Here is a 22,382-nt window from a genome sequence, read left to right as displayed (position 1 = left end):
GAGAAAATCTCTATGTATTTATTCAGTTGTATGAATATTTATTAATCACCTTGATGTTTATGTACAAACCCATCTGTCCTCATTTTTCCCCACAAATGTCTCAAAGGAATTTGAAAAGGAGGTCTATTTTAGAGTAAAATGGGGTAGCAATGAATGGCAGGTGCTTGATTAAGGTGCGGGTCTTGGAAGCAGAAATTTTTCTAACTAGTGTTTCCATGTTTGGAGACTGATTGGCTTTAAGGGGATAAGCATTAATGGAATGGTTCTTTCTTAGGAACATGGATTGTGAAGAGTTAGATGCAGACCGCGTTGTGTAACTACATGTCTTATTTTCTCTTCTTAACTCTGACACAAACAACTTAAGGGAGAAAGGGCTTATCCGGGTTTTAGTTAAAAGTAAGAGTTTGTTTTGTTCTAGAATCATAGCAGCAGTTGTGTAAAACAAATGATCTCATGTTTCTCATAAGAGGAAAGCAAAAAGCAATGAATGCATTAGAGTTTTGCAATATTTTCCTCTAATTTGTTCAACAGAAAAATAACTTAACAGCTAGCCCATGTAAAATTCTAAACATAAAAATAAAACAAAAGTTAAAATGAACCTTGCAAAGAGCATATAAATAACAGGCAACTGAACATGGAAAGAACAGTGGTGAGTTGTAACATTGCTCTCTTCAGTGTCAGAGCTGACATGTTGTAGCTTCTTCAGCAATGAACCTTTCTAAAGGATAACCTAATGCCTATGAGTTATGCAAATTCATGAGAAGGCTATCAGGAAAACAGCATAATACTCTATTACTTGGGGCAGCTACCTTAAGTCTTCCTGCTGGAAGGATCTTACCAAGGCTACATTTTAATTCATGGGAAACACAGTTGCCTTCCAGAAAATTCTGCTCAGTAGCAGAGCCCCTCCATTCAGCTTTGATGTAGACATGAATAGAACTTGATAAATTCTGAAACTCTAACAGAATACAGACAATTTAAGATTGAGGAGATCTTCCTTTGAGTTTTTGCTAAGAAATGAAAAGCCAAAGGTTATGTAAAAAAGAGACTCTACTCTGCTCACCTCTGAGTCAGGTTTAAGAGAGGGCAATGAATCTATTTACCTATATGCATTGATTTATAGTTGATGTTTTAGTCTATGTATTATGTCCTCCTAGGAAATAAGCTTTGATTACTTGGTTACATTTTCTGGCTTTTACCAGTAGGACATAAGAGGTTTTCAGCAAGAAAAGTGCTGGTTTAACTCTCAGGGGAATACTGTTAATATGAAGTCTGTGGTTTCTTCTCTCTCTTCAGTCTTCCTTCTGATGTAATGCATGCCTACATGCAGACACCTTAGCAAATCAAAGCTTTGGTTCATCAGACCCATTGTGAAAGGTTTTTAGAATCTTGGTTGTTCAAATCCTTTTTAATTCTCCAAGTACAAACACCATCCCTTACTATGTCTTACACACAGATGCCAACCGCTAGTTACTATTAAGGTGTTTATTTGCAACTAATTCTCCTTGCTCTGTACAGTTATTTTCACAGTTACTTAAACATAAATTTATTGAATTGATTTTAACTGGCCATGATGGGTGAATGGGCAGACAAACTTGTGACTAAATTAAGCACTAAAGACTGTATATGTATGTATCTGTTTAGTATTTCATGTGTAATTATATTTATTAGCAACTCTCATTGCTGTGACAAACTGATCACCAGAACAATGTAACAGTCGAAGGATTAATTTTGTCTTACAGTTCAAGAATATAGTTCATTGTGATAGAAATGGCATTGAGAGAGAAGTCTGCAGGAAATAGTAACATGGCATCCCTAATCAGAAAGCAAAGGACAATGACGGCTGATACTCAACTCTTTTTATTGTTTTCATTCATTGTAGGACTTCAGCAGAAGAATTCCTGATGTTTACATTTAAAGTATCATTACATTCTCAATTACCTTAAATTAGAAAATCTTTTGCAGCAGACAAGTCCAAATAGTTGTCTCTTGCTGATTTTAGGATTTATCACACTGACAATAACTTTCATAGTATATATTGGACTTTATTTTATATTGCTTAGGCATATTGTATCTACATAAACATTTACCTAAACCATGTACACTTATGTGCTTTGTATATTAAATGCATATGTGCTTATTGTTATGCCAAATAATGATATGAATACCTTCCTAAGGACTCACTGATTTGAGTGCCCCACTTCTGACCATGTCCCATTGATGGGAGGCCTGGTGGCACTCAGAGGAAGGATAACAGGCTACCAAGAAGAGACATGATATCCTATGAGCATATACAGGTGGAGGAGGTCCCCTCAGTTACAGTCATAAGGGAGGGGAGTAGGGCAAAAGCAAGAGGGAGGGAGGAATGGGAAGATACAAGGGGTGGGGTAACAATTGAGATGTAATACAAATAAATTAATAAAAAATTTTTTACGAAGATATTCTTAAGGCTGTGATATCTACCATCACAATTAAAAGGCTAAAGATGTGTCTTGAATTGCCATATAAGAGCTTGGAAAATCATTAAAACTTGAGAGGAGCCTTTCTGACTAGCTCAGTTATAGCAAACTATTCTTCAGGCCTTAGGAATTAACCCTGAGGAAAAATAGAGGTTTGCAATACCCCTTCCCACCAGAGTTCAGCCTGAGACTGCTCTGCCAGAGAACTATTTCAGATGCAGGCAAAAGGAGACACCATTCTCATAGCTACTGCCACCAGAAAGGGACACTGGTCCCACAGCCCAGCCTGTTGGCAAATTTGGCCTATGGATGTCAATGCTCACATGTAGACTTGTTCTCTGTGCCAATCCACTGGAGGGTCAAGAAGCACAAGAGCTTTAGACATTTCCAGCCTTCAAGCTCCTTGACCAGGTGGAATATATAGATGGCTCTTAGATTCAGCAGCCTAGCCAAAGAAGGTGATGCTATAAGTCTGTTTGAAACTCATATTCAGGTTACATAGTTACATGGCCAGCTTCCATCATGGGAAAATTCAGGTACCTTCCCAGCCCTCTTCATATGCAGGTGACCAAACTTTAAATGTCAGGTCTAGATACAGTCTACCTTGTTCCCATTCTTTTAGCTAAAGGACAGTGAATACTTACAGAAATTTTACCTATGTCCTAAACCTTCCAATAAGGTGTTTTAAAACATGTTTTAAATTTGTATCTACAAGTAGAACAATATGATAGGAAGATTTGGGCCCAGGGGTCCCGCTCAAACTAAGGCACCAGCCAAGGACAATACAGGAGGTAAACTTTAAACCCCTTCCCTGATCTAGCCAATGGTCAGAATATTCTCCACAGTTGAGTGGAGAGTGTGATATGACTTTCTCACGTACTATGGTGCTTCACATTTGACCATGTCCCCTGGAGGGGGAGACCTGGTGGCACTCAGAGGAAGGACAGCAGGTAGCCAAGAAGAGACTTGATACCCTATGAGAATATATAGGGGGAGGTAATCCCCTTCAGTAACAGTCATAGGGGAGGGGAATAATGGGAAAATGGGGGGGGGAGGAATGGGAGGATACAAGGGATGGGATAAACATTGAGATGTAACAAGAATAAATTAATAAAAAAAAAGAAAAAATTTGTAAATGCAAGTTATGAAGGTCAACATGTCTGAAGGATGCTTTATTTCTTCCTGTTGCAATCCTGTTGTTATGATATTGTTGTATTAACTATTCAAAGTACTGATAATGATTAATGAAGCTCTGATTTATTAATTGAATTATGGAAAACACATTCCACTATACAATCCTATCATAGTTCTAAGATCAAGATTTTAAATTTCCTTTTGTTTGTCTTTTTCTTAAAATGTCTCCCATTGTGATTAAATTATTGAGTCTTCTAAGCAAAAGGAAGAAGCTCCTCTTTCATGATGTGTACTGATGCTAAAGTGAGCCTTGGCTTTCTGCTATACAAGAGATGTCTGTCCTCCCCACATTACTGTTCCTGGGAGGCCCAAAATGCTTCTGCCTTCCCTAAACTGACATCAGAGTATTTATTTTTGTGGTGTTTAATGGTGATTCATTATTTTTAACAATAAAATTTGTTTAAAATTCCAATCATTGTATATTTAATTGTTAGAAACATGTATAAGATAGGACTAAAGTATCACTTAGTTGGTTTACTGTCCATGAATGAGGATGAAGTTTTGATACTTAATACTCTAAGCATCCCTGTGCCTAAAATCCCTGTAATTGACTGATTAGTCAGACTGCTCAAATCTGTAAGCTCCAAGTTCATGTAAGTGTCCATATTTCAAAAACAAACAACAAAAAAACAACAAAGGAAACAGAAGCATGTGCAGATCATCTGAGGACATACACCTTTGATCTGTAGCCTTCAGAAGCACTTTTACAGGTAAATACATAGACACCTACTACACAGATATTTGCAAACATACGAACATGCATACATACAATGAGAAGTTAGGATACAATACAAAAAGATAATAGGAACCTGAGCACGGTGGCACATGGTTGTAATCTTTTAACTCTGAGAGGCATAGGCAGGCAGACCTCTGTGAGTTTGAGGCCAGCCTGGCCTAACAAAATGAGTTCAGCATAGCCAAGATTACACAGAAAAACAATGTCTTGAAAAATAACAACAACAACAACAATAAAAAAAAAAAAAAAAAAACAAAACGAGCTAACAGAAACTGAGTTGTAAAGTTTTGAAGATCACTTTTCCTGAGAGTTAATTAAGGAAAGATTAATCTTGTAGGGTATTCTAGATGGAATCAAATTAGATATTTTCAATATTAACCAGTTTATACAAATGATGTCATAAATATAAGAAATTCTAACTTGTTTTAGATGTATTCAGGCAGGGATAAGAAGCATGCCTTTTAAAAAAATTGCCAAGCAATCTATACCCATCTTTCATTGATGAATATGAGTAAAAGCAGCAAACTGAATGAATAATGATGATAAAATGGGAATCATATAAAGAAAGCTTTGTGCCATGAAAAATATGCTGTGTGGCAAGTCAACTATCTCTGCAATAAAACATAAAATTAAGGAAGCTGCCTTAAGCTGGGCCAATCTATACCAGATCTCTTGGACTACATGTTTTCCTTTTTTTGTTGTTGTTGTTGTCAACTTGTGTGATTAACTATAAAATCTCAAACCACAACAGGAAGAAGCACTGTTCTAGCCACCCTGAAACTCATTGTATGTTGAGTTCTAGATGATCATGTTCTCTGTAGGTAGGCACAGAGGACATTATTTTAGTACAGCCTCCACTTAAAATATCTTGTATCTATTATATTTATTCTTAGCCCTTACTGGTCAAATATCTTGTCTATTTTTTTTTTTGCTTTAATTAGTTTTTGATTTATATATTCACTTTATATTCTTATTGTAGCCCCTTCTTCCTTTCCTCTTGGTCTCTACCTCACACTCTCTTCCCTCTATTCCCCTGCCATAATTCTCAGAAAAGGGGACATCACCTCACCCATACACTCCAGGACATCAAGTCACATCAGGACAGAGCTCATCTTCATCCATGAGGCTAGGCAAAGTAGGCCTGTTAAGGTGAAGTGATCAAAATCAGGTAACAGAGTACCTGTTATAGATTTCACCCACTCCACTTACTAAGGACTCACATGAAGATCAAACTTCCCATTGATCATATATGTATAGAGGCCTAGGTCCACTCCATTGATGCTCTTTGGTTGGTGCCTTCATCCCTGTATGGCCTCATGTGTCTAGGCTAGCTTACTCTTTTGGTCCTCTTGTAGCTTTATTATCCCATTCAGGTCCATCTATCCTTCCCTACCACTCTTCCAGAAGAATCAAAGGTCTGCCCAATGTGTGGTTATGAGTCTCAGCATCTGATTTAATCTGTTGCTGTGTTAGGCCTATCAGAGTATTGCTATGGCATGCTCCTGCCTGTAAACATAGAATACCATTATTTGTCTGGAGAATTAGCTCTTTCTCATAGAGTAGATCTCAGGTTCGGTCAGTTACTGGTTGGACATTCCCTCAATGTTCATCTTTTTCTCTGAATATCCTGTAGAATAGGAAATATTTGTGTTGAAGTTTTTATTGGTGGATTGGTAATCTTCTCCAACCCCCATAAATTCTGCCAGGCTAAAAGGTTGCTTCCGCAGTATTCCTGCCTTCTGCAACTAAGAGTCTCAACTAGAGACATTCTCATATCATCCTTGTAGCTTACCGTGTTGCTGGTCTACAGCTTGTCACTGTGATGCCCCCACCCTAGGTTTCCCTTACTATCCAAATTATTTCTTCTCCTTAACAACTCTCCCTACCTTATTTCCCTACCTATACCCTCTCCACTATTTTTATAAAAATTTTTTACAGTCTAATATTGCTAAAGCAAACAGACAAGAAGAATTAAAAGAATCATTAGTAGAGCTCAGATTTAACTTGCCATGTGGATTTGGAAAGCAAGTGAAACTTGTATGCCTAATACAACATATTTCTATCAAGGTTCTATGAACCTTGCTCTAAATCAATGATCTGAGATTTGCCAGTCTCAAGCTTCTCCTGAATGAGACACATTTCCTCCTATATTTGCAAAAGAAATACAATGATGAACAAAAGACTTTTTGATTTGGAAGACAGCCTAAAATTTGGCTAATAAATATCAGCATGAGACATACCTTAGTATGTAAAATGTGTTATTCAATGTTTTTTATTAATTTATTGTTGTTACATCTCAGTGTTTATTCCATCCTTTGTATCCTCCCATTCTTCCCTCCCTCCCATTTTCCCATTATTCCCTTCCCCTATGACTGTTCCTGAGGGGGATTATCTCCCCCTGTATATGTTCATAGGGTATCAAGTCTCTTCATGGCAACCTGCAGTCCTTCCTCTGAGTACCCCCACGTCTCCCCCTGCAGGGGACATGGTCAAATGTGAGGCACCAGAGTATGTGAGAAAGTCATATCCCACTCTCTACTCAACTGTGGAGAATGTTCTGACCATTGGCTAGATCTGGGTAGGGGTTTAAAGTTTACACCTGTCTTGTCCTTGGCTGGTGCCTTAGTTTGAGCGGGACCCCTGGGCCCAAATCTGCCTATCATAATGTTTGTGTTATTCAATATTTAACACTAGCATCTTCCTGGGCAGGATTTGCATCATGTGTTGCCCTGAGACCCAAACTGGACTCGGTGGACAGTTCAGCCCCTGAGTCCCAAGCTCAGCTCAGTGCGCAGTTCCGCGCAAGATGCTAGCTCAGTTCAGTGTGCAGTTCTGCCCGAGGCGCTAGCTCAACTCAGCATACAGTTCACCTGCTGTGATGCAACTGAGCTCAGCGTGCAGTTCTGCCTGAGGCACTAGCTCAGCTCAGGACACAGTTCCACTGCAGAGAAGGTAGCTCAGCTCAGCGCGCAGTTCCACATGAGACACTATCTCAGCTTGGTGCGCAGTTCTGCTGTTATGATGCAGGCTGAGGTCAGCACACAGAGTCCTTAGCTGGACTTGCTAGGCAAATTGGGCCCAGAGACTCTATCTGAGCTTTGCAAACAGGCATGGCCCTGAGACTCTGGCTGGACTCTGATCAGTTTAGGCCCAGAGTCCCAGGCTGAATTCAGCAAGCAGTGTGGGTCCAGAGTCCCTGGCAGTGCTCAGTGCACAATTCTACCTCTGAGACTCTAGCTGAGCTTGACATGCAGTTTAGGGCCAAAGTCCCTAACTGCACTGGGGGTACAGGTTGGGCCCAGAGACTCTAGCTGAGCTTTTGGCGCATTCCTGGCTCTGAGACTCTGGTTGGGCCAGGTGTACAGTTTGAGTCCAGAATTCCTGGCAGAGCTTGGCGGAAGGTTCAGGCCCTAAGAATATAAATGACCATGGCACTCACTTTGGGCCAAAAACCCATAGCTGAGCTTGGCTCGCAGTCCCAGCCGAGAATATCTGGCTGGACTCTGCATGAATTTTAGGCCTAGAGTCCCTAGGGGAGCTTGGTGCATGGATTGGGCACAGAGTCCCTAGCTGAGCTCTGCAGATTGTTCAGACCCTGAGATTTTGCTGAGCTCGACATGTAGTTCTGGCCCAGTGTCTTTGGCTGGACTTGGCAGGGGACCGAGAAGACTGTGGACACTTTGACCTGACTCAACGCCCATTCAGAGATGCAGAACGATTACCAGACCCACAGTACAGGGGAACTGAGGATCACTGGCTCTGTGAGCCTAAAACGAAAAAACTACCCTCCTGCCATCCACACCAGTGAAGCATCAGAGCTTCTGGCCTAGAGAAATCGTGAGTAAACAAGTGAATCTATCATCAGGCTCCCTCCACCTAACCCTGGAAGCTGCCCAACAAAAACAGAGACGGAAATATGTCTAAAGGACAGCGTAAAAGCATATGCAAAAAAACATAACAATATGGAGACTCCAGTTTCCAGCTATCCCAACAAAAACAACACAGAGAACTCAAATGCAATGGAAATGCAAGAAAATGACGTCAAATCCTTAGTAATGAGGATGATAATGAAGGAAATAAATAAAATTTGTAATCAAGTGCAGGAAGACACAGCAAAAGAGGTGAGAGACATAAAAGAAGCCCATAGAGTGGAACTGTAAAAATTATAGGAAAATACAAACAACCAGATGAAAGAAATCAATAAAATGGTTCAAGCTCTGAAGACCTATAAAGAGGCAATGGAAGAAAGTCAGGAATGAACAAACAATCAGATGAAAGAAATCAAAAAATCACTTCAAGATCTGAAGATGAAAATGGATTCAATGATAAACACACAGACAGAAGAAAAAAGAGAAAGTGAGACCTTAGAGAAGAAGGTGATAGACAAACCATTAGCCAATCTAATGAAAAGGCAGAGAGACAGTATCTAAATCAACAAAATCAGAAATGAAAAGGGAGACATAACAACAGACACTGAAGAAATACAAAGAATCATAAGATCCTACTTTGAAGGCATATATCCACAAAATTGGATAATCTAAGGGAAATAGACAATTTTATTGATCAATTTCACATGCCATAATTGAATGAAGAACAGATAAACAAGGTTCATAGTCCCATTTCCCCTATAGAAATAGAAGCTATCATTGATAGTCTCCCAACCAAAAATAGCCCAGGGCTAGATGGTTTCAGTGAAGAATTCTAACAGACATTCAAGGGTGAGATAATACCAATACTCTTCAAGTTACTCCAAAAGATAGAAATGGATGGAACTTTACAAAATTAATTCTATGAGGCCATAGTCATATTGATACCTAAACCTCACAAAGACTGAACAAAGAAAGAGAATTTCAGACCAATTTCTCTTATGAACATTATATAAAAATATTAAATAAAATACTTGCAAAATGAATACATTAACACATCAAAGTTATCATTCACCATGACCAAGTAGGCTTCATTCCAGGCATACAGGGATGGTTTAATAGATGGAAATCCACCAATGTAATCCACCATATAAAGAAACAGAAAATAAAAAACCACATGATCATCTTCTTAGATGCAGAGAAAGCATTGGATAAAATCGAACACCCATTCATGCTTAAAGTTTTGGAGAGATAGGCGATACAAGGCACATAATACAGGCTACATACAGTAAGCCAATAGCCAAAATCAAAGTAAATGGTGAGATACTCAAGGAAATTCCTCTAAAATTGGGAAAAAGGCAAGGCTGATCACTCTCTCCATGTCTCTTCAATATAGTACTCAAAGTTTAGACAGACCAATAAGACAACAAAAGGAGATGAAGGGTATCCAAATGTAAAAGGAGGAAGTCAAATTATCCCTATTTGCAGATGATATGATACTGTACATAAGTGATCCTCAAAATTCCACCAGAGAACTCCTACAGTTGATAAACACCTTCAGCAAATTGGCTGGATACAAAATTAACTCAAAAAAGTCTTTAGCCTTCCTATACACAAATTACAAGCCTGCAGAGGAGGAAGTTAGGAAAACTATACCCGTCACATTAGCCACAAGCAATATAAAATATTTAGGAGTTACTCTAACTAAGCAAATGAAGGAATTGTTTGAAAAAATTTTCAAAACTTTGAAGAAAGAGATTAAAGGTGATATGAGAAGATGGAATGATCTTCCTTGCTCATGGATGGTGAGAATTAACTAATAAAAATGATCGTTTTACCAAAAGCAATCTACAGATTCAATGCAATCCCTATCTAAATACCTACACAATTTTTTAAAGACATTGAAAGTTGAATTCTGAACTTCATATGGAAAAACAAAAAACCCTGAATAGTTAGCACAATCTTGTACAAGAAAAGGTCTTCCAGAGGAATCTCCATACCTGATCTCAAACTATCCTATAAAGCAATAGTAATTAAAACAGCATGGTACTTGCACAGCAACAGGCTGGTTGATCAGTGGAATCGAATTGAAGACCCAGATATGAATCCACACACATATGGTCACTTGAATTTTGATAAAGAAGACAAATCCATTCAATGGAAAAAGGATAGCATCTTCAACAAACAGTGCTGGTCTAAGTGGAGGTCTATGTGTAAAAAAATGCATCTGCTCCCATATTTGTCACCTTGCACAAAACTCAAATCCAAGTGGATCATAGACCTCAATATAAAACAAGAGACAATAAGTCACTTAGAAAAAAAGTTGGAAATATCCTGGAACATATTGGCACAGGAAACAACTTCCTGAACAGAGCACCAACAGCCGAGGCCTTAATGTCAACAATCAATAAATGGGACCTCATGAGGCTGAAAAATTCTGTAAGGCAGGAGACACTGTCAAGAGAACAAAGCAACAGTATACAGACTGGGAAAAGAACTTCAGCAACTTCACATCTGTCAAAGGTCTAATATCCAAAATATATAAAAGACTCAGGAAATTAAACACCACCAAACCAAATAACCCAATAGAGAAATGGGGCTCAGAACTAAACAGAGCATTCTCAACAGAGGAATATCAAATGGCTGAGAAACGCTTTAGGAAATGCTCAACCTCCTTAGTCCTCAGGGAAATGCAAATCAAAACAACTCTGAGATTCCATCTTTCACCCATCAGAATGGCTAAAATCAAAACTTCAAGTGACACCACATGCTGGCGAGGATGTAAAGAGAGACAAACACTCCTTCATTGCTGGTGGGATTGCCAACTAGTACAGCCACTTTGGAAATCTATCTGGTGCTCTCTCAGAAAACTGTGAATAGGGCTCTTCAAGACCAAGCTTTTCCACTCCTTGGAATATATTCAGGAGATGCTCCAGCACACAACAAGAAAATTTGCTCCACCATGTTCATAGCATCCTTATTTATAAAAGCCAGATTACAGAAACAGCCTAAGTGTCCTGCAGTAGAAGTATGGATAAAGAAACTGTGGTACATTTACACTATGGAATACTACTCAGCTATTAAAAACAAGGAATTCCCTAAATTTGTGGACAAATGGATTGAACTAGAAATGATCATAATGAGTGAGTTAACCCAGAAGCAGAAAGACTCAAATGGTTTATACTCACTTATATCTGCATTCTAGCCCAAGAGGCATGGCCCATGAAAGTATTCACTTACCAGGAGGACGTCCTATTGGGACTCTAGATGAGAGAAGCATGGGAGAATAGCAAAGTAGAAGGATCCAGAGGGTTCTAGAAACATACAAGAAGAACATTATGATAGGCAGATTTGGGCCCAGGGGTCTTGCTCAGACTATGGCACCAGCCAAGGACAATACTGGCTGTAAACTTCAAACCTCCACCTAGATTTAGCCAATGGATAGGACATTCTCAACAGTTGAGTAGAGAGAGTGTTATGACTTTCACACATACTCTGGTGCCTCATATTTGACCATGTCCCCTGGAGGGGGAGACTTGTTGGCACTCAGAGGAAGGATAGCAGACTATGAAGAAAAGACTTGATACCCTATGAGCATATAAAGTGGGAGGAAATCCCCCTCAGGCACAGTCATAGGGGAGCGGAGTAAGGGGAAAATGGGAGGGAGGAAAGAATGAGAGGATACAAGGGATGGGCTAATCATTGAGATGTAACAAGAATAAATTAATAAAAATATTTAAATGGAAACCATTATTCCATAATATCCATCAGCATAATAATATTTCTATGTGCATGGTAAGCAGCACCCTACTGCAGTTAAATTTCAGAATAATTGTCTCCAACATTTCTCCTGTGCATGTGTGTATATCCCCTCCTCTTTCGAAGAGAAGTTACCTAGAAAATATATTTCTTTTCACAGTAATAGTCTGATCATATACTTTAAGATATCCATATTGAACTGTAAAATCATTTTCTGGTTGATATGAAGGTATGATTCCTGTCATATCACATAAATTGTACTGTTTTATATATGTATCTGAGTTTTCAGTATGAGTTTTGTGAGCTATAAAATGAACTGTATAAGCCATTTCCATAGAATGTGAAATATGTTTTCTGTAAAGAAGAGAGTAGAAAACAATTTAATCTTATGAGAGGAAAGCATAATCATATTTTACTGAACATTATGAACCAAGACTTTCAATGAATAGAAACAGGTTCACATATGATGATAGACCAGTAAAATTCCCAGAGAATGTTGAGGATGAAGGAGAGAGAAAAAACAAGTTACTGGCAGCACTACTACTTCCTGCTCAATGGTTTCTGTAACAAGGGTCCAGATCTCTTATAGTGATGGAGAAACACACAGCCTCTCCTATAAGTTTCTTTAAATAAGTTGGGAGTATAAGTTGGCCAATTCAAGCAATGAGAGTTTCTTTAAGACATATAATATTCTACATCTCATAGATTTACTCTTCCTTCAGAAAGTGATAAAAAAAAAGTCATTTTCCACAATTAAATTGGAGCAACAGAAAAAAGACACCAGATCATATATTGCAAAGAATCATGTGAATAAAAACTCTGGTACATGTCCAAAAAGTGTTTATGCTTATTGGCCACCTATAGTTTTTTCTTCACTGGATATTCTTCAGGCAGTTGTTAATTATCATTATGCTTCAGTCTACTCAACTTTGGCTACAATGCTCATTGTTGATACTGTATTTTTGGGTTAAAAATTTTCTGGATTTAACCAGCCACCAGCAGTCCTGTCCTCCAGACTTGGAACACTTTTTTTTCTCCAACACATGGACCAATAACCAGATGAAATTACAGATGTTATTATAACATGACTGTAAAATAATTTCATTGAATAAAGATTGTTATAGATATTTATAAATATCTTTGTCAATTAACATAAATATTTAGTTTATAGAGCAAATCAATAGAAATTTCCTAATAAAGTGATAGTCAATCATGAATTGACAAACAAATAATAAGATAAAATATGCATGGTAGGTTATTGTTATCAATTTAATCATTTAGTAAATAAAGTTGACATAAACATTGAATATAGATAATTTAAAATTTTTTATATTTTTCAACTATCTTGAGGAAAATATTTTATACTTTATATAAATCTATGCTGATGAAATAACACATTACCTCTTATTTTCTAGTGCCTACTTTCTTTCTTTTGTATAAGAAAATATAAGCTTCAAACAATGGTATTTGGATATGAGAATTTTCACACCAATACATGTTACATCAATTCACACTGAAGAGACAAATACATATGTCTAACAAGTAGAGAAGGACACTGAGGGCAAACTTATTTAAAATTTCACCAAAGTCCAGTTTGTTGAAAAATTAGTTTATTGAGCTTGCTTACATAGCAGAGCTGAGGTTTTACTTATAAGATTATGAAGATCCAGAAACAGTTTTTTCATTGCAAAACCCCATCTCATTATGGATGATTTGATTATCTCATGGAATCTGCATTATGATGACTTATTTTTAAACAATCCTACTTCCTTATTTCTTTTATTTTCTTTTTAAAAATGTAATGTAGCATTTTCCAATATCCACTGTAGCTTGGTAAGCTGTAATAATTATTACATTAATACCCACTTGCCTACGGATGATCATAACTAACTTCCTTGGAAATGCAATATGTATTGCTATTATAGTTTATATAAAGATTTCATACATATTTACAGTGACTGAAAGACCTTCCACTGAATGGTACCATCTGTAGTTACTAGTATTTATTCATTGTATTTTGTTTTATTACACATCTATAAGACAAACTACATACAGCAGGAAGAACTAGGTGAAAATCACGAGAATAATGAGTTCTATACATGTTACATTCATAGTGACTTGGCCATCTGCAGTTGTCTCATTTGAAGCAAGTGTTTTTTCTGTCTTGTTAGGTCTAAATTTCTGAATAATATTCAGTATTGTCATATCTCAACTCTAATAGGTTAACTTTGTTATCTTGATGTAAAATGAACATTCGCCCTAACCAACTAAGCTTGGATGTAAAACTATAATATCTTGTCTTCAGTGCCCCTCAGATACTTGAGAAGGAATAAAACTTAAATTATTGAGTGAACCAGCAGTGTGGGTTAGCAGCTTCCAAAATGTATCAATTGACTTAACACAGTTTACTGCCTGACCAGTCACCCAAAACTCTTTATAGCATTGGAGTCTCATCTTCAGCTTTCTGGCCCAATATCTCTGCCAGAGTTGTTCTTAGGACAGGAACTATTGAGGACTTGCTTACCCTGACTTGGCTAGGTGCACCGTTGACTCTGCCTGATTCTAAGTAGCCCATTTTTAGGCAAGTTCTGTTTGTGGCAGGAACGAGGACATTTTGCCCAGTGACTATTTTGCCACTTTTGAAGCCATGTCCATAAGGAGGCTCTTTGATGCTCATCATCTTCTTTGAAGTCAGCTGGGTGTTGTCAGGAGCTAACTTGTCTTGTTGTCAAAGAAATTTAGGATTGTATGAACAGCTTTAAATGCCATATTATGTGTGTCTCTGAGGCTTTTGAAGAACTTATTCAACTATTTTACCTCATGTATTGATTGAGTCATATCTATCTGGTAGACTTAGGTTAAATATTCTTGTGTTAAAATCTGCCAAGTGATTTGTATTAATATACTAAATTCTATAGCCATGACTTAGACATAACCTTCATTACAAGTAACAATTAAAGCCTGGCGTTAATGAGTAGGTTCAATCATCTAGCTTTTCTTCTATCCTCCCTCTATGTTCCTAAATCTCCCTTTCTTTATTTTCAGCTCCCATCTCCTTGTGTACCTATGTAAGATAAAGGCAGAGAGAGATATTCCTGCATTTCTCCTAATTTTTTCTCTGCATAAGACCAATAATGACTTATGCCCATCTCCCGATGAGAATAAGCATTTGTAGATCAAGTGAGCAAACAGCAACCTATACAACCCCCTCTTTGAGGGAATGGGGCACCATTCTCTTAAGGTCTCTTAAGGTTCAACTGGAGCACATAATACCTTGGAGTGGGCCCACAAAAATTGGTGAAAATGGTTAAGCCCTCTAGTGATTGCATTTGTGGTTAGGTTTCTAAGAGTTGAGAGATTCCAGGCATAGTAGTAGATTGAAATGGTGGTCAAAATTGGATCAGAAATTTTCTACCATGTTGTCCAGGAAGCTGTCCAACTCTGATGAGTAAAAACAACAGAGTCATCTGGGACTGGAACTAGGAGAATGCAGGATGTCAGTGTCCATTGTGCTGAGGGCAATGATTCCTGTCAGGTCTGATCCAGCTGGTTAATTTGTTAAAAAACATAATTTCTCACTAGTATTATACAATTCTAACATAATTGTGTGAGGTGTGGAGGATGCACAGAACCATTAAAGGTAGTTTTCTGGTCATTGTACAGGTCAACATAAGGCTTTTGCAAATCTTCCTTCTTGCCTTACTAGTTATGGCTTCTAATAGTAAGTCACAGAGAATCTGTGAACTTCATGAGGCCTCTCTAAGCCTTTACATTTATATCTCTGCCATCCTCAGAATTATTCCCATGTAGTGGGCTCAGGAATATAAATTACCTGCTTGTTCTCTAGTTTGAATTCTTTATATCCCAATTGTGGCCCCCTCTCTGATCCCCTCCTGATCTCACTCCCTCCCTCATCTACCCTCAATCCTATCCCCTCTCTCATTCCCTTTCCCTTCCTCCCCTAGTCCTTAGATAGGGGAGCTTTCCTCCTTTGACATCTGATCTTAGTTTATCTACTATCCACTGTATTATATATGACCTCTTCCTTTGTGGCCTGATTGGGCCACCCTACACACTCGGGACTCTGTCCAGTGTCCAGCTTTAAGTCTCTGCAATTGTCCCTGTAGTCTGCTGGGAGGAGTCTCTCCTAGGCTGTCTATGTTGGTTTAAAATCCACATATGAGTGAATATATGCCATGCATGTCTTTTTGGGTCTGGGTTATCTTAATTAGGATGATCATTTCTAATTCCACCCATTTGCAAACAAAACTCAAGATTTCCTTGTTGTTAATAGCTGAATAGTATTCAATTGTGTAGATGTACCACAGTTTTTTAATTCATTCGTCAATTGAGGGACATCTCTGTTGTTTCCTGTTTCTGATGAGTACACATAAGGTAGCTATGAACATAGTCGCTCAGATGTCTTTGTTGCATGATGGGGTATCTTTGGGTATATGCTCAGGAGTGGTATAGCTGGGTCTTGGGATAGAGCTATTCCCAATTTTCTGAGAAAGTGCCATATTCCTTTCCAAAGTTGTTGAACAAATTTAGACTCCCACCAGCAGTGGAAAAGTGCTCCCCTTCCTACACATCCTCTCCAGCATGTGTTGTCATTTGATTTATTGATCTTTGCTAATCAGATAGGTGTAAGATGGAATCTCAAGGTCGTTTTGATTTGTATTTCCCTGATGAGGAGTGATGTTCAGCATTTCCTTAAGTGTTTCTCAGCCATTCTATATTCCTCTTTTGAGAATTCTCTATTTAGTTCTATAGCCCATTTTTTTAATTGGGTTGTTTAGTTTGGTAGTATTTAATTTCTTGAGTTCTTTATATACTTTAGATATCAACATTTTCTCAGATATAGGGTTGGTAAAGATTTTTTCCCAATCTGTGGGCTCTTGCTTTGTTCTGCTGACAGTGTCTTCTGTCTTGTAGAATTTTCTCAGCCTCATAAGGTCCCATTTATTAATTGTTGATCTTAGAGCCTGATCTGTTTTTGTTCTATTCAGGAATTTGTCTTCTGTGCCAATGAGTTCTAGGTTTTTACCCACTCTTTCTTCTAACAGATTTAGTGTGTCTGGTTTGTGTTGAGGTCATTAATCCACTTGGACTTTAGTTTTGTTCAGGGTGATAAATATGGATCTTTTTGCATTTTTTACATGTAGAATCCAGTTGGTCCAGCACCATTTGTTGAAGATGCTTTCTTTTTTCCATTGTACCATTTTGGCTTCTTTGTCAAAAATCAAATGGCCACATATATGTGGATGTATGTGGTCCTCAGTTCAATTCCATTTATCAACTAGCCTATTTCTATACCAGTACCATGCTGTTTTTATTACTGTTGCTCTATAGTAGAGCTTGAGATCTGGGATGAAGATTCTTCCGGTAGATCTTTTTTTGTATAGGATTGATTTAGCTATCGTGGGCTTTTTGTTTTTCCATATGAAGTTGAGGTGTGATCTTTCCAGTTCTGTAAAATATTGTATGGGTATTTTGATAGGGATAGCATTAAATCTGTAGATTGCTTTTGGTAGGTTGGCCATTTTTACTATGTTGATTCTCCCAATCCATGAGCATGGGAGCTTTTTCCATGTTCTTATATACTCTTTAGTTTCTTTCTGAAGAGACTGGAAGATTTTTTCATAAAGGTCTTTCACTTGCTTGGTTAGATTTATACCCAAATATTTTATATTGTTTGAGGCTATTGTGAAGGGAGTGGTTTCTATAATTTCTTTCTCTGCTCTTTTGTCTTCTGTATACAGGAAGGCTACTGACTTTTCATGTTAATTTTGTATTGTGCCACTTTGCTGAAGCTGTCCATCAGCTTTAAGTGTTCCTTGGTTGACTTTTGGGGATCGCTAATGTATATTATTGGATCATCTGCAAATAGTAAAACTTTAACTTCTTCCTTTCCTTTATGTATCCCCTTGATCTCCTTTAGCTGTCTTATTGTTCTAGCAAGGACTTCAAGTATTATATAGAAGAGCAATGGAGAGAGTGGGCAGCCTTGTCTCATACCTGGACTCAGTGGGATTGATTTAAGTTTCTCGCCATTTAGCTTGATGTAGGCTATAGGATTTCTGTATATTGCCTTTACTATGCTTAGGTATGTGCTTTGTATCCCTGATCTCTCTAAAAATTTTAACATGAAAGGGTGTTGTATTTTGTCAAATGCTTATTCTGCACCTAAGGAGATGATCATGTGATTACTTTCCTTCAGTTTGTTTATATGATTAATTACATTGATGGATTTACTTATATCGAACCACCCCTGAATTCCTGGTATGAAGCCTACTTGGTCATGATGAATGAGATTTTTCATGTGATCTTGTAATCAGTTTGTGAGAATTTTATTGAGTATTTTTGCATCTATATTCATAAGGGAGATTGCTCTAAAATTCTCTTTCTTTGTTGGGTCTTTGTGTGGCTTAGGTATTAAGGTGATTGTGGCTTCATAGAATGAGTTTGGTAGAGTTACTTCTGTTTTCAATTTTGTGGAATAGTTTGAGGAGTATTGGTATCAGTTCTTCTTTGAAGGTTTGGTAGAATTCTGCACTGAATCCATCTGGCCCAGGGCTCTTTTTGGTTGGGAGAATTTTGATGACTGCTTCTATTTCCTTAGGGGACATATGACTATTTAATTTGTTTGCCTTATCTTAACATTGGAAAGTAGAATTTATCAAGGAAATTTTTCATATCCTTTAGATTTTCAAATTTTGTGGTGTATAGGCTTTTGACATAAGACCTAATAATTCTTTGGATTTCATCAATAATTGTTGTTATTTCTTCCTTTTCATTTCTGATTTTGTTAATTAGTGTACGCTCCCTTTGTCTTTTAGTGAGTTTGGCTAAGGGTTTGTCTATGTTGTTGATTTTCTCCAAAAGCCAGCTCTTGTTTTCATTGATTCTTTGTATTGTTTTCTTTGTTTCTACCTTATTGATTTCAGCCCTGAGTTTGATTATTTCCAGCCATCTACTCCTCTTGGGCGAGTCTGGTTCTTTTTTTTTTTCAAGAGTTTTAAGGTATTCCATTAAGTTGCTTGTATGTGATGTCTCCAGTTGCTTTGTGAAGGCACCTAGTGCTATGCATTTTCTGCTTATTAGTGCTTTCATTGTGTCCCAAAGGTTTGGATATGTTGTGCCTTCATTTTCATTAAACTTTAGGAAGTGTTTGATTTCTTTCTTTACTTCATCCCTGACCCAGTTGTCATTGAGTAGAAGACTGTTCAGTTTCCGTGTGTTTGTAGGCTTTTTTTTATTTCTATTCTTGTTGATGCTCGGCTTTAGGCCATGGTGATCTGATAGGATGGATGGGATTATTTGAATATTTTTGTATCTATTAAGGCTTGTTTTGTGACCAATTATATGGTCAATTTTGGAGAAGGTTCCATGTGGTGCAGAGAAGAAAGTATAATCTTTTCTATTGGGGTAAAAAGCTCTGTCCATGTCTGTTTGGTCCATTTAATTCATGATCTCTTTTATCTTGATTATTTTTCTATTTAATTTCTTCCTTGAGGATCTGTCCACTGATGATAGTGTGGTGTTGAGGTCTCCCACTATTATTTTGTCAGGATCAATGAGTGATTTAAACTTTTAAAGTATTTCTTTTACAAATACAGGTGCCCTAATATTTGGGACATAGATATTTAGGATGGTTATGTCCTCTTGGTGGATTTTTTCTTTGATTAAGGCAAAGTGTCCTTCTTAATCTTTCTTGATCAACTTTAACTGAACGTCTATTTTGTCAGATATTAAAATGACTATTTCTGCTTGCTTCCTGAGACCATTTGCTTGATAAATTTTCCAGTCCTTTATTCTCAGGTAATGTCTCTCTTTTTTGATGAGATGTGTTTCTTGAATGCAACATATGGAAGGATCTTGTTTTTGCATCCATTTTGGTAGTTCATGCTTTTTATGGAGAGTCTAAGTCATTGATGTTGACAGATATTTTTGACCTATGGTTATTGGATCTTTTATTATGGTGATAGTGGTGATTGTGTGTGTCAGTGTCTGTTTTGTTCTGCTGATGTGCAATTATCTGTATGCTCCATTTTCTTGGGTTTGGCTGCTCTCGTTTTGATGACGTTTTCCTTCTACTATTTTCTGTAGTCTGGGGTTGGTGTTTAGATACTGTTTAAATTTGGTTTTGTCGTGGACTATCTTGTTTTCTCCATCTATGTTGATTGAAAGTTTTGCTGGATACAGTAGCCTAGGTTTGCATCTGTGGTCTTTTAAAGTCTGCATAATCTCAGTCCAGGCTCTTCTGGTTTTCATATTCTCTGTTGAAAAGTCAGGTGTAATTTTGATGGGTCTACCATTATATCTTATTTTGCCTTTTTTTCTCTCTTGCAGCCTTTAGTATCTTTTCTTCATTCTGTAGGTTTAGTGTTTTGATTATTATGGGCCAGGATGAATTTCTTTTCTGGTCTAGAGTATTTGGTGTTCTGTAAACCTCTTGTGTGTTCAAGGGTATCTCTTTCTGTAGATTGGGGAAGTTTTCTTGTATTATTTTCTTGAAGACATTCCCTGGTCCTTGGGATTTTGCATTTTTCTTTTCATCAACTCCAATAATCCTGAGGTTATGCCTTCTCATGGTGTCCTTAATTTCATGGATGCTTTGTGTCACTAATTTTTCTGTTTTAAGATTCTCTTTGTGAGATGTATCAATTTCTTCTATTGTTTCTTCAGCACCTGAGATTCTTTCTTCCATGTGGTGGATTCTGTTAGTTATACTTGTCTGTTGGATTCCTGCCTCCTTTTCTCATTGTTCCATTTCATTTTTGTTCTCAATTTGTGATTTTTAAATATTATCTAGTTCTGTTTTCATGTCTTGATTTGTTTTATCTAATTCCTTCACCTGTTTGCTTGTGGTTTCTTGTTTCTCCTGGATGGCTTTTATTTGTTTGTTTGTGCTATCCAAGATCTCCTGGAAGGATCTATTCATTTCCTCTTTACAGTTCTCAAATAGCTGTATAAGAATGGGTTTGAGGTCATCTTCCTGTGACTCTGCCATAGTTGGGTATCTCTTGGTTTCTGGGCTTTCTGGTGGAATCATAATGTCTTGATTTTTGTTATCAGACCTCTCATTCTTTCCTTTAGGCATCTGCTTACAAGGTTTGGGCTTTCTGAGCTGATGATCTCGGGGTGAGTACCTTTGATAGGGTGCTGTTTTCTTTACTGTGTTCTTAGACTCTGCCTTCCTGTATCTTTATTTGTTTTAGTTCTGCCACCTGGATTCTGTGGTCTTACAGGGCACTCTGGTTGCTTCTCTCCTCGGAGTGATTCACTACATAATGAATTTGTGTTTTGGATGTCAGATGCTGTGTAACTTCTGTTTTGTTAATCTTTTGCTCTGTAGACAGGCCCCTCTGTTTTGGTTTATTGATCTGTCCAGCAGTCTAATCTTCTCTTTCTCCCTGCTGATTGTAGGTCTCTCTTGAAACAAGGTGCTGATCCACTAAAGGTTTTTTCACCCAAGCTTTTTACTTGCTTAGTTATAGTTACCCCAAGATACTTAATATTATTTATGACTACTGAGAAATGCGCAGTTTCCCTAATTCCTTTTTCAGCCCATTGCTAATTAGTATGTAGGAGGGCTACTGATTTATGTAAATTAATCTTGTATCCAGACACTTTGCTGGAGGTGTTTTTCAGCTGTGTGAATTCTCTGTTGGATTTTTGGGGTCACTTTTGTATCTTATCATATTATCTGCAAATAGCAGTATTTTGACTTCTTCCTTTCTGATATGGAGTCCCTTGACCTATTTTAATTTCTTACTTCTCTAGCTAGAACTTCCAGTACTATTTTGAAGACATAAGAAGAGAGTAGACAGTGTTGTCTAGTCTCTGCTTTTAACAGAATTTCTTTGACTTTCTATTCAATTTAATGTTATTTATTACTTTGCTGTATATAGTATATATTGTGTATAGGGATTTGCCTTGTATCCATGATTTTTACAAGACTTTAAACATTGATGTATGTTTGATTTTGTCAAATGCTTTCTTGGCCTCTAAGGAGATGATTGTGTTTTTTGTTTGTTTGTTTGTTTTTGTTTTTTAGTTTGCTTATTGAATTTATTTATTTATTTATTTTTATTAAAAAATAAAAATATTTATATTACATCATATTTGCTATCCCATCTCATGAATCCTCCCATTCCTCCCTCTCTCCCACTCTCACCCCATTCCCCTTCCATATGACTGTGACTGAGGGTGATCTCCTCACCCTGAATATGATGCTAGGGTAACAAGTCTTTCCTTGGTAGTCTTCTATCCTTACTCCGAGTGCCATTGGGACTCCCCATTAAGTGGACATGGCAAAATATGTGGCACCAGAGCTTTTAATATTTTTTGTTGTTGTTGTTCTGT

This window comes from Acomys russatus, chromosome 6 (assembly GCF_903995435.1).
Source record: "Acomys russatus chromosome 6, mAcoRus1.1, whole genome shotgun sequence".
NCBI lineage: Eukaryota > Metazoa > Chordata > Mammalia > Rodentia > Muridae > Acomys > Acomys russatus.
The sequence above is the reverse complement of the archived record's forward strand: the minus strand, read 5'-3'. Positions refer to the sequence as shown.